This window comes from Rhincodon typus, chromosome 1 (assembly GCF_021869965.1).
Source record: "Rhincodon typus isolate 14 chromosome 1, sRhiTyp1.1, whole genome shotgun sequence".
NCBI classification, from domain to species: domain Eukaryota; kingdom Metazoa; phylum Chordata; class Chondrichthyes; order Orectolobiformes; family Rhincodontidae; genus Rhincodon; species Rhincodon typus.
In genome coordinates this window covers 104,283,162-104,295,769 of record NC_063332.1, presented here as the reverse complement: position 1 = coordinate 104,295,769, position 12,608 = coordinate 104,283,162, and positions in this window count along the sequence as shown.

The window sequence follows — 12,608 nt, the reverse complement described above, 5'->3', positions numbered from 1 at the left end:
CCATTGGCATATTAACACTAATTAAAACTTGAATCCACTTACAAATTCCCCTTTACACATGCAATCGCATACATGTAGTGTATGTGGTGTGCGTCCACACAAATAGAGGGAAAAGTACATGGAGGAGGGAAACTGAAAACGTAGTTTCAGTAATGTTTGCTCCCATGTTCTGTTGAGTTGGTCCTTTCTGATCTATAAGTTTCTTCTTGGCTTCTTTTACTGAATACTTTCTCTGGTTTACAAGAGGCACAAGCTGTCTGGTTGACTTTTAATATGTCTGATTTATCAATTAAGTCACAAAGCAACTGCTAAAGGAAAGATTAACTGGTTTTTGGCAGGTTTAATGAAAGTTTTGATTGCTGAGAACAGACACACTGCTAAGCTAGAAGAGGTCAATTCCCTTCGATGCCTTGTTCCCAGCTCCAAGCTGTTTTTATCTGAGACTCGAACACAATGTAGTTAGCAAGCAAAGGTCCCTTAATCAGTAAACGGTCACTAGTCAATGGACCTATCCCCTTATTGCCAACCAGCTGCATTTAAGCAGAGTCCCTCAGCTCCAATGCGTCTGCAGCTGCTTCAATTAAAGAATATATGGAATTGAATAGTAATTTATTGTCCTTTAACACCTCCCACTCCCTACAGACTAAGGGGCTGGCTGTGGGTACCCGCATGGGGCCAAGCTATGCCTGCCTGCCTCATAGGATACGTGGGACAGTCCCTTTTCCACTGTTACACTGGCACTATACCTCACCTCTTCCTCTGCTACACTGATGACTGTATCGTGCTGCCTCATGCTCCCATGAGGAACTTGAACAGTTCATTAACTTTACTAACACCTTTCACCCCAACCTTAAGTTCACCTGGACCATCTCTGATACCTCACTCTCCTTCCTGGACCTCAGTCTCCATCTCCATCTCTGGTGACTGGCTTGAAACTGACACCAATTTCAAGCCCACTGATGCCCACTGACTCCCACAGCTACCTGGACTACACCTCCTCTCACCCACCCTCCTGCAATGATGCGATCCACTACTCCCAATTCCTCTACCTCTGCTGCGTCTGCTCCCACGATGGGGTGTTCCACTCCCAGATGTATTCCTATTTCAAGGACCGTAAACCCCCTCACCCCACCACCAGTGATTGAAAGTGCCCTCAACCGCTTCTCTTGCATTTCCCACACTTCTGTCCTCACATCTCCTACCCCCAACAAAAATAAAGACAGAAACACCCTCATCCTGACATATCACCCCACCAACCTCTGCATCCAACGTATCTTTCTCCGCCACTTCCACCACCTACAATCTGACCCCACAACCAAAGATATTTCTGTCCCCACCCCTATCTACCTTTCATAGGGACTGCTCTCTCCATGACTCTCTCGTCCTCTCCACACTCCCCACTAGCCCCACCGCCCCGGCACCTTTCCCTGCAACAGTGGGAAGTGCTACACCTCCCCCCTCATAGAACATAGAACATTACAGCGCAGTACAGGCCCTCGGTGTTGCGCCGACCTGTGAAACCAATCTGAAGCCTATCTAACCTAAACTATTCCATTATCATCCATATGTTTATCCAATGACCAATTAAATGCCCTTAAAGTTGGTGAGTCTACTACTTTTGCAGGCAGGGCATTCCATGCCCTTACTACTCTGAGTAAAGAACCTACCTCTGACATCTGTCCTATATCTATCACCCCTCAATTTAAAGCTATGTCCCCTTGTGCTAGCCATCACCATCACTCACCTCCATTCAAGGCACAAAACAAACCTTTCATATCAGATGGGTTCATGAGCACATCTGCCAACTTCGTCTACCGTATCCTCTACATCGGTGAGACCAAGCAGAGACACGGAGACTATTTTGTAGAGCATCTACGCTCTGTCCACGACAAACGACAACATCTTCCAGTCGCTAACCATTTTAACTTCCCCCCTCCTTCTCCCTGGGTGCCGTGTCGATCCTGGACCTCCTCGGTGTTACAATGACACCACCTGCAACTTGGGGAAGCAGCAGCTCATATTCTGCCTTGGGAGCCTAGAGCCTGATGGACTGAACGTGGAAGTTGCCAGTTTTTAAAATCTCCCCACCCCTGGCCTTATCCCATGACCAACCCCCTCTCTCATCCCCGCCTCCTTGACCTGACACAACCTGTCCATCTTCTCTCCTACCTATCCGCCCCTGCCACTTCACTGACCAATCCCCACCTGCACTCACCTATCACCATTCCACCTACTTTTCCCTAGCCGCCCCCCTCCTCCCTCTATTTCCCAGCTCCCTCCCCATTTCTGAAGAAGGGTCCTGATCCGAAATGTCAACTTTCCTGCGCCTCTGATGCTGCCTGGCCTGCTGTGTTCCTCCAGCTCCACACTGTGTTATCTCTGACTCCAGCATCTGCAGTTCTTACTATCTCTGAATACAGTGAAAAGTGTTAGTCACCATACTCTGCTGCCATTTAATAACAGAAATTATATAGTAAAAAAAGACAAAGTCCGTCTTTGTTAGAACTACAGCTCCTGGGCCCCATGATTGAGGAAAAGACAGGACCCGCATTCTCCATCGCTGCAGAAAGACTGACACTGAAGCTACAGAAAAGATTCCCGAGCCACTGTGCAGCTGAATATACCGCAGAAGAGACCACAACCTTCTTTGTAATGCTTGTTCAAATAGCTGTACAAATACAACGCTTGCAATGGGTGTTAGATTTTTCATTTCCATCTACTGATTTAAGAAACACAAAATAAGGACATGCTCCTTATACTACCTCAGAGCTTGAAGTTCATGGTTTGAGTGCCACACCAGAACTTGATGGCTAAGGAAGATTTGTTCATAATGTGATTGAGTGAGTTGACAGCAATTTGCATATCCTTCCAACACACACTGTTGACAGATTATAAGGACAGGAGAGATTTCTGGTCAGCCATGTGATGGAAAGATCATTGGAGCCTCTACCATCGGTATCCATAGCTCCAGTTAGCAACATGCATTGAAAGTGTCATAGCAGTTCTGACTCCGAGTGAACTGTAGCACAATATCAACACTTATTGTGATGGGGATTAAATATGAGGCAGAACTGCCCTGCTCTTCACAAAGTGCCAGGTGATCTTTACAATTGGCGGAGTAGAAAAATGGGTTCTTGGTTTAATGTCCCACCTGAAAGGTGGACAGTGCAGCTTTCCCTCAGTGACACACAGTGTAGATTATGTCCTTGAGTCTCAGGTGGAAATTAAACCTAAATCCTGTTGACTCTGAGGAGAACGTCCTTATTGACTGATCCATGAGTGACTGATAGACTGTGCTGAAATTGTGGAGTCGGAAATGTGGAAGATATATACGAAACCAAGATAACCATTGGAATGTTAGGATTGTTTTTCTGTCATATTTCTGAGATTATTCTAGGATTTAACTAGAGGTGCAGAAAGCTGAGTAAAGGAATTGCCCAGATAAAATTCACTGTGCTTTGTGAGTGTCATGAGCAATTTCAGCAATTTTTATTTAACATGGGAGATGACCAGCATTTTCCAGTTGCTAATTCCCCTTGAACTGAGTATCTTGATAGGCCATTTCAGTTAAGAGTTAACCATATTTCTGTGGGTCTGGAGTCACATGTAGGCTAAAGCTAGTAAGAATGGCAGATTTCCTTTTCTAAAGCACATTAGTGAGTGGACTGGGTTTTTACAATAGCTATTAATGGTCACCATTACACCTGTTCTGAGGAAGGGTGACCAGACCTGAAGTACTAGCTCTTCTCTTTTTCTTCACAGATGCTGCCAGACCTGCTGAGCTTTTCCATCAACTTTGTTTTTGTTCCTGATTTACAGCATCCGCAGTTCTTTCGTTTTTTTTGGTAAACAGTCACCATTAGACTAGCTTTTTTTTTAAAATTTGAATTTAAATGTCACCATCTACCATGGTGGGATTCAAACCCATGTTCCCAGATCTGAAGTGAAAAATACATTTTGTATTTAAGTTATTTAAGCTGGGATGAGGAATGTGGGGAAAGGACTTCAAAATAAACTTTTCTCAAACATTCAAGAAAACAAAGAAAACAAATTGCTGGAAAAACTCAGCACCTCTGGCAGCATCTGTGGAGAGAAAACAGAGTTAACCTTTCTGGTCCAGTGACCCTTCCTCAGAACTGATTATATCTAGAAAAAGGTTGATGAATATGCTGAAGATGGGTGGGGGCAGGGTAAGGAATAATAATAGATGGAGATAAAGCCCAGTTCACCCCTCAGTCTTTTTGACAGAAGCCCAGTCTGTTCATACCTTTCCTGATGTGTTTCATTTCTCTGCCTTCAATCTACATTTTTGCATATTCTCTAGTTCCTTTAGGTCCTTATTATAAAATGAAGGTTAAAACTATATATAGTTCTTCCAAGTGTCACCTAACCAAGCTTCTATTCAAGTGTGCCATTGTTTTCAACATCAAGTCTAATTTTTTTTTTAAGAAATAAAGATCACTGCAGTTTACTCTTAAGACCTTATTACCTGTATTACTAATTTTATTTATGTGCCTGTATTGAGGATCCCTCTATTCCCCTCCCTCATTTATATACTTTCTAGAGTATGTGGTCACCTTATGTTTCCTTCTAAAATGTATTTTTTGAAATTATTCTTACATGACATATGTATTGCTAGCAAGGCCAGTATTTATTGCCCCTGCAAATGATCTCCTGTAGTCTACCTGCTGTAGGTAGCACCTCTTGTGCTGTTGGGAATAGCATTCCAGTATTTTAACCCAGTGACACTGATGGAAAGACAATGGAGTTCCAGAAAAGGATAATTAGACTTGGAAGGAAACTTGGTGTTTCCATGTATGAGTTGTCCTTATCATTTCTCCATATTAAATTGAAAGTGTAGATTACATATTCATTCAATTTTAGAAATTAAGATCACCCAGTATATTGTCTTATATGACTTACTCTACCGTCCCCCAACCCCAGCCAATTCCAATTCCAAGGTCCACATTGTTTATGTAAATGAAGAACTTTGGGGACAATTTAATATCAGGAAGTTCAAAAGCATCATTCCCATAAATTGTTTCATTGCATTTGACTTTATCCCATGTTCAGATATTAACTAAACTGGGCTGTGTAACCATGGTTTCTTGTTCAAGCCAGAGCAGAATTTAACATTCCGTATCCTGGATGGACATGAAACGAAGAATATGTATGAAGGCAAGAATATGGCCCACCTTCACATTCATTTCAGCCACTGAAAGCTTTACCAATGATAAGTGCTGAGATTTAGAAAATAATATTAAAACTTCCTGAAAACTTACATTTTTGACAAAACTAATATCTCCCCTCATGGTTTGACATTTAGCACCAGGGATGTTTGCCTGTATGTTTGTTGTTGGGAACAGCCCAAAGAGTTCTATGTTACAGAACTGCTCATTTTAAAGGAAAGATTTACCAACACTGTGCATTGAACTCAAGATTATAAGATAGCATAGAATGGGTTGTTAGCCTACTTTTACAGTTCTGTAAACTCCACTTGCTAATTGCTCTAAAGGACCATCACCCTGGTGAAAAGTTATCCTTGCTTTGTTTGACTGGACACCCAACAACTTCCAAAAAGATTTCTATGATTAAATGTTGCAGACTGGCAAGTTCCAGGGTCTGACATTGCATTCTTAACATTAAAACTTGCAGCACAGACCAAGACTATCCTGCCTGTTGCACACTAAGGGGGTGAAGTTCATGAAAAGCCCTCAGATTGTATCAGTGAATTATTGACATGAAATGTATATTATACATATAAGGTACAAATGCTGTGAGGCATCCCAGTTTGCTACGTATTGTAATAAAGAAGTTGATTGTTTTGCACCTTTTATGACAATTCATATTTGATATCAATGTGGTTTACCAAAATTCTATTAAAATATATTGAGGAAAGTACATCTAAAAATGATGTATTTATGGGCAGGCCCCACAAGGTGGCACTCTAAGACTAGTTATTCTCTAAATTTCCTTGTGATGTCAAACACTTTTTTCTGCAGCAGGTAATTAAATAGCTTGGAGCCGAGGTAATTTGAGTGTAACATATAATAAGCCAACAATAGGAGCTGGAGTCAGCCCATTTAGCCTTTCAGACTTGTTCTGCCGTTCAATGTGATCATAGCTGATATATGACCTAAATCTCTGTACCCATGTTTATCTTGTCTCCTTAATACCTAATGTTAACAGAAATCTAGCAACCACAGATTTAAAATTAACTGTTGGGCCAGAATAAACTATCATTTGCAGAAGAGAATCACTGAAGGCTTTCTCTGCAAGTTTCATCTTTGTGTCAGAATTGGGTACCTGCAGCCATTTGAAGGCTGAGCATGTTTCATTTCACTCATCGGGCCACAATCCAATATTATTTTGTGTTTACACTGAATCAGTGAGCTGGGTATTCTCAACACAGTGAGACCTGCATCGTTTAAACCTGTGACTATCCCTAATGTCACTGGCCTTGTAAGAGGCTCATGGAGTTATGGCACCACCTCATGCCAATACTGTACAGACCAACTTGAGACCCAGTGTAACTCGTAAGCTCTGTTGAAGCAATACTTCCTAAATTCCCTTCAATAACTTCATGTTATCTACTTGTCTTTAATATGTGATTAAATGCCATTTTTAATGTGCAAACCTTCTGAGAAGCCTTATGGAAGGTAATAACTTTTTTTAAATGGAGAGTTGATTGCCATCAAACACCACGGCAAGTTTGTTATTTGAGAAATTGCTGCAACTAACAGGACAGAAATGAAGTAGTTAATTCCTGGAATATCAGAAGGGGCGGCCATTGGTATTATCATTAGATTGTTAATCCAGAGACCTGAGAAATGTTCTGGAGACCTGAGTTCAAATCCCATCACAGCATATGGTGGAATTTGAATGCAATAAAAATCTGGAATTACGAATCTACTGATGACCATGAATCAATTGTTGGGGAAAAACCCATCTGGTTCACTGATTTCTTTTAGGGAAGGGAACTGCCATCCTGGTCTGACCTGCATGTGACTCCAGACCCACAGCAAGGTAGTCAAATTTTAATGCCCTCTCAGCATCAAAGGTGGACAATAAAAGCTGCTTCGCACTCCCATACGATGAATGAATTCTGGAAGACTGAAGTACAGAAGATCAGAGGGATGTTGGTGTGCATGCCCATACATCCTTGAAGGCAGAAAGATGGGTTAAGGAGGCATATGGGATATTTGCCTTTATTAGTTGAGGCATTGAATACAAGACCATGAATATCATGATGGAGCTGTATAAGATAGTAGCTGGAGTATTGTGTACAGATCTAGTCCCCTTGTTTAATGGACTATTGTGTCCTGGTTATGATTCCAGTTAGACAATTAATAGTTGTAATATAGGATCTTGCCACACCAGTATTGTCCCTGCCTCTGGCCAGAAGTTCCGGATTCAAGTTCCACCTGCCAGGGTAATGTCATGTCCAAACAGTTTAATTAAAAATAACTAAAAATCCATTCTGATTAGTGTGAGCATTACAATTGCCAATCTGTAGATGGCAGCACAACATTGCCATAAGGGCACTGAATCTATGTAGGTCTTACAGAAACTTGAACAAGACTTTAACAATCTCTAACTACCAGTGCCTTCAGAGTCAGTGGCTTTTCTGGGGTTTCTGTTTCAAATACAGTCTTTTTCTGACCAGATGCTGGCTATTTTATCTGCAGCCAGGCTGTGCTGTTGGGACACTTGGTCCCTGCTGTGAGATTTCAGAAACTTCTCAGCAAAGGCACCACATAAATAATGGGCATAGATTTACAGTCTTTCTGAAGAGAATTACAGTGGAGCTGGGAGATACTTCTTGATTCAGATCCTAGGAATTAGTGGCTGTAGTGGTAGAGAGTCTCACCATATTTCAAAGACACTAGGATATGCATTTGAAGCAACACAATTAAAACACTTTTACAAAAAAAGAAAGCGCTGGAGAAACGCAGCAGGCCAGGCAGCATCCATGGATTCATTTTAAAATTGTGTTTAACAAACAGTGTTTGGTGAAACACACCACTATTTATAGAAGACAAAGAAGAACCAGAGAACAAATGACTACTACTTATCCCACCTTCTACCCTCCATAAGCTGGAGGTCATCCAGTATTCTGCGCCTGTGTCATAACTTGCACAAAGACCTGTTCGTTCATCATTTTTGTATTTGCTGAATTATAGTGGTTCCCAGTCAGGCATCAACTCGTTTGGAAATCTTTATTCTTGCTTTGAAATCCTTCCATGACCTCCCAGCCCACCTTTCCCCACAATCACCTGCGTGTATCTAATTCTGGCCTCGTGAGCCTCTCTGATTTTGATCATTCCATTATCAGTGCTCAATCTTTCAGTTGTTTAAGGTCCGAGGTCTTCAATTCCTTCCCCTTTTCCCTCTGACACTCTACCTCTTATTTCTCCTTTAAGGCACTCCTTAAACCTACTCTATAAGAAAGCTTTGGGCCAACTGCCCTACTGTCTCAAAGACATAAGTTGCTGGAAAAAGCCAGCAGGACTGGCAGCAGTTGTGGGGAGAAATCACAGTCAACGTTTTGGGTCCAGTGACCCTTCTTCAGAACTCCAGTTCTGAAGTTCTTTCGTTTTTTTTGCCCTACTATCTCCTTATATGGCTTGTGACAAAATTTGTGTTATAATCCTCTTGTGAAGCACTCTTAAGATGATTTTATGTTAGGTGCCTTTGAAAGAAGATGGCTGGAAATGATGCTACTAGAACTAATTTATGTTATTTTCGGACGCAGAATTTTGCAGGACTCCATGACAATTCCCTCATGTTTCAGCCATTGATCTGATGGTCATCCGACATTACTGGTGATACACTCTAGTTATTGACGTAACAGTTATTCGCTCCTTGCTGCATGGCTTTCCCATGTCAAAGACACTATAGCAATACAAGATGTTATTGTTGTAGCAGCACAACGCAATGGCACAGGGAGTTAAAAACGCCTGGGAAATCATGACTGCTCCTTGCTGTGTTGGCCAATAAATAATCATTCTCACCCAAACAGTAAGCCATTTCAAAATTGATTGCGCATAATGGCTGTAGGGGGCCGGGTTCAATTTTGAAGTGCAAGTGAAGGAGTGTGTGTTATGCATGGAAAACCAACCCGTACCAGGTAGTCAACAGTTTTTCTAATGATCTTCAAACTGGAGGCAGGGTAGGGTAGAGCAGTAGGTAGGTAACTGAGCTAGAAATCCAGTACCCTGGACTAGAGATAGGATTGCAAATCCCAACAGGCAGTTGGAGAATTTAAAGTCACAATTAGTTAATTAATTCTGGGGATATAGAGCTCATATCAGTATTCGCCACCATGTAACTATTGGGAGAGATGGGGTCTCAATTACATGTAAAATAATGGAAAATTTTAAAGGTGGGGAGAGCTCAGCACAAGTTATTAAAGTTTCCAGAAGAAGTAATAGGACAGACAGTATGGAAAGAGTCAGGAATCTAACTTCAGGCACAGTAGATAAGGGGACAACTATGAGAAGGGGGTGCAGTTAACATAGGACTGAGGGTGTTTTACTTAAATGCACACAGTATACGAAACAAGGTAAATAAGCTTGTAGCACAGATTGAAATTGGCAGGTACAATGTTGTCTGTATCATTAGAGACATGGCTGCAAGGGGATCAGGGCTGGGAACTAAACGTCCAAGGATATATGTCCTATTGATAGGACAGGCAGATGGGCAGATGGGGTGAGGTTGCCTTGTTAAGTAAAAAATGAAATGTAATTTCATTTTAGCAAAAAGTGATATAGAGTTGGAAGGCATAGAATCTGTATGGGTAGAGTTGCGAACCACAATGGCAAAAAAAAGTCCTGACGGGAATTGTGTTGGTCGTGCCAACTCTCCCTCGTTTCAATTAACTCTGACATAGAAGGACATCAATTTGACTGGGACAAAGTTACAGTACTAGGACAAGCGAGACAAAGACAAGCACGAGAATTCCTGGAGGCCTGGTTTTCAACCACCGATGCAATTAACAAACATGTTGAAGTAGACCACATCCACGTATCTCTACGGTACAAAACCAGAAACAAGATTGCCCACCATGACGGACCGCACCATATAAATTCAGAGCGGGACAGAACAACAGCGCTTCAGCAGAGGCTACCCAGCACTGATGATGGCATCTACAAGGGAGATGAAACGTTTCCATGAAAACCAGTCAGCTCGGCAAACCAACCAATAACTCCAACCTCAACCCAAACTACAGGTCTTCGTTAAAACATTAAAGAAAGAAGGTATATAAGAAAAACACGTTTACAATCATCATGAGAGACTTCAATGTGCAGGTGGACTAGGAAAATCTTGTGGAATGCCTGAGATTCTTTTTGAAGCAGCTTGTGGTAGAGCCCACGAGGGAACAAGCAATTCTGGATTTGGCAATGTATAATAAGGCTGACTTGATTAGGGAGCTTAAGGTGAAGGAATCCCTTGGGGACAGTGACCTTAACATAATAGTACTCACACTGCAGTTGGAGGGGGAGAAGTTGGAAGCAGATATAACGGTATTACAATTGAGTAAAGGTAGCTACAAAGACATGAGGGAGGAGCTGGCCAGAGGTGATTGGAAGAGGACTCTTGCTGGGAAGATGGTGGAGCAGCAATGGCAGGAGTTTCTGGGAGTAATTAGGGAGGCACAGCAGAAATTCATCCCAGTGAAGAAGGAATATACTGAGGGGAAGATGAAGTAACCATGGCTGACAAGGGAAGTCAGGAACAGTATAAAAGCAAAACGAAATAGCACACAATGTGGTGAAATAAATAGGAAGCCAGAGGATTGAGAAGTCTTTAAAAACCAGCAGAAGACAATTAAAATTGCAATAACGGGGATGATGATGAAATTTGATGGTAAGCTAGCTGGTAATATCAAAGAGATTGCAAGAGAATTTCTAAATATCTAAAAGGTGAAAGACACACAAGAGTGGACATTAGACTGCTGGAAAATGATGCTGGACGACTACTATTGGGGAACAAATAAATGGCAGAGGAACTGAATAGGTACACTGTACCAGTTTTTGCAGTGGAAGACACCAGCAGCATATTAGAACTTCAAGAGAATCAGGGGCACAGGTGAATGTAGTGGCCATCACCAAGGAGAAGGTGCTAGGGAAGCTGAAAGGTCTGAAGGCGGATAAATCAATCGGACCAGATGGACTATACTCGAGTTCTGAAGGAAATGGCTGAGGAGATTGTGGAGGTAGTGGTGGTGATCTTTCAGGAATAACTGGAGTCAGGCAGTGTCCTAGAGGACTGGAAAATGGGTAGTGTAACACCCTTGTCTAAGAAGGGAGGGAGACAGAAGACAGGAAATTATAGGGCAGTTAGCCTGACCTTGATCATTGTTAAGATTTTGGAATCCATTGTTAAGGATGAGATTGCAGAGCACATAGAAGTGCATGGTAAAATAGGGCAGAGTCAGCATGGCTTTGTCAATGAGAGGTCATGCCTGACAAATCTGTTAGAATATTTTGAGAAGGTAATGAGCAAGTTAGACAAAGGAGAGGCAGTGGATGGAATCTATTTGGATTTCCAGGAGGCCTTTGACAAGGTGCCACACAGGAGATTGCCAAATAAGAGACAATGGTATTAGGGAGAAGGTACTGACATGGATAGAGGGTTGGCAGATTGGCAGAAGGCAGAGAGTGGGGATAAAGGGGTCTTTTTCAGGATGGCAGCCAGTGACTAAGGGAGTTCTGCAGGGGTCAGTGTTGGAATCACAATCATTCACATTATAGATTATCAATCTGGATAAAGGAACTGAGGGCATTGTTGTTAAGTTTGCAGATGACACAAAGATAGGTGGAGGCACAGTTAGTATTGAGAAAACAGGGAGGCTGCAGAAGAAAACAAAAACAAAAATTGCTGGAAAAGCTGCAGAAGGACTTGGATGTGTTAGGAGAGTGGGTAAAGAAGTGGCAGATGGAACACAATGTGGGAAAAGTGTGAGTCTATGCACTTTGGTAGAAAGAATAGATGCATAGACTATTGTCTAAACAGGGAAAGGTTTTAGAAATCCGAAGCACAAGGAGAATTTGGAATGTTAGTTCAGGATTTTCTTAAGGTTAACATGCAGATTCAGTTGACACTTAGGAAGGCAAATGCAATGTTAACATTCATTTCAAGAGGGCAAGAATACAAGACATTGTGCATAAGGCTCCAGTCAGACCACATTTGGAACATTGTGAGCAGTTTTGGTCCCTGTATCTAAGGAAGGATGTGCTGGCATTGGAGGGACTCCAAAGGAGGTTTATAAGAATGATCCCGGGGATGATGGGCTTGTCATATGAGGAGTGGTTGAGGACTCTGGCTCTATACTTGATGGAGTTTAGATGGATGAGGGGGAATCTGATTGAAATTTACGGAATGCTGAGAGGCCTGGATACAGTGGACATGGAGAAGATGTTTCCACTAGTAGCAGAGAAGGACCAGAGGGCTCAGCCTCAGAGTGAAGGGACGACCATTTGGAACTGAAATGAGGAGGAATTTCTTTAGCCAGAGGGTAGTCAATCTGTAGAACTTATTGCTACAGAAGGCTGTGGAGGCCAAGTCATTGAGTGTATTTAAGACTGAGATAGATAGGTTCCTGA